General features: G+C 39.2%; 1 pseudogene; it reads left to right on the top strand.

Moving 5' to 3' along the window:
* Nucleotides 1-292: 292 nt before the first annotated feature.
* LOC115283940 lies at nucleotides 293-983 on the top strand (annotated as a pseudogene).
* The last annotated feature ends 672 nt before the right edge of the window (nucleotides 984-1,655 follow it).

Below are 1,655 nucleotides of genomic sequence, written 5' to 3'. Positions count from 1 at the left end.
TACTTTAGATAAAAAGTATCTTATCAGAGTGGAACTGAACGATCTTTTCACTTCAAAATACAGCCACTGGTATTTGCTTTAGACTACTCTTCTTCCCTCTTGAATTCATGGAGATGTTCTTCTTATTTAAGGCTAACACCTTCACTTATTCTTAGGATCCTACTAAGATCCCCAACTTTATTTTTCAGGAGCTCCCTTGAACTTATCTCTATGTTGTGTATTTGATGTTTTCTTTCTATAAGTTGAACACATTCCATTGAGTTTTAAACATTCAGTTCTTGAGCCACCCGGAGAAGATGGCCGCCCCTGTAGTGTCCGGGCTCTCCCGGCAGGTGCGGAGCTTTAGTACATCTGTGGTCAGGCCATTTGCCAAGCTCGTGAGGCCGCCTGTTCAGGTATATGGGATCGAAGGTCGTTATGCCACTGCTCTCTATTCTGCTGCATCAAAACAGAATAAACTGGAACAAGTAGAAAAGGAATTGTTGAGAGTAGCACAAATCTTGAAGGAACCCAAAATGGCCGCTTCCATCATGAATCCCTACTTAAAGCGTTCCGTGAAAGTGAAAAGCCTAAATGACATGACAGCGAAGGAGAGGTTCTCTCCCCTCACGTGCAACCTGATCAATTTGCTTGCTGAAAATGGTCGCTTGAACAACACCCCTGGAGTCGTTTCTGCCTTTTCGACCATGATGAGCGTCCACCGGGGAGAGGTTCCGTGCACTGTGACCACTGCGTCCCCTTTAGATGAACCCACTCTTGCTGAATTAAAAACGGTCCTGAAGAGCTTCCTAAGTAAAGGCCAAGTTTTGAAATTGGAGATTAAGACTGACCCGTCCATCATGGGTGGGATGATTGTCCGTATTGGAGAGAAATACGCTGATATGTCTGCAAAGACCAAGATTCAGAAGCTGAGCAGGGCCACGCGGGAGATTTTCTGAAAGTGTTGATTTTCTGTCCGAGAGAATTCCTAAACTTGGGGCAACAATAAAGTGCTTCCTGAACAGAAAAAAAAAACAACTAATTCAGTTCTTTCATATGTAATATCAGTAAGCTATTCCTTCAAAAGGTTCACAATATCACTGTGGTGGATAGTTCTTAGTTACATCTGATCATACCTTGAAGCAGTTATTTGATAAAATTGAGTATTTTCTCCTCATTGAAACAGTCATGCTTTGGTTTTCAGGTTTTCATGTTAAATGTCCTGTTTTTTTTACATTTTTATCTCTCTGGCTGTTTCCTGTTTCATTTGCTGGTTCCTCTTCACTTGCCAGTAAATGTTGAAGTTCTTCAAGATTCTGTCTTAACCCTTCTTTTCTTATTCTGTACTAGTATACTATACTATACTCAATACTGGATGATTACTAAAATTACACAGAGGGCTTTTTTTTTAGTGTTACTAAGATATTGCTGACATATAATACTGTTTAAGTTTAAGGTGTACAATGTGATGATTTGATACATGGATGTATTGTTAAATGATCCCCACAATAAGCTTATTAACATCTATCACCTCACATTGTTAAAAACTGGTTTTTTTCTTACGATGTGATATTTAAGATTTACTCTGAGAAATGCTAAAAATACAAACAGTATTGCTAGCTGCAGTCATCATGTTGTACATTACATCCCCAGAATTTATTTATCTTATAACTGGA

The sequence above is a fragment of the Suricata suricatta genome, chromosome X (assembly GCF_006229205.1).
Source record: "Suricata suricatta isolate VVHF042 chromosome X, meerkat_22Aug2017_6uvM2_HiC, whole genome shotgun sequence".
NCBI lineage: Eukaryota > Metazoa > Chordata > Mammalia > Carnivora > Herpestidae > Suricata > Suricata suricatta.
This window is presented reverse-complemented; position numbering and strand designations above follow the sequence as displayed.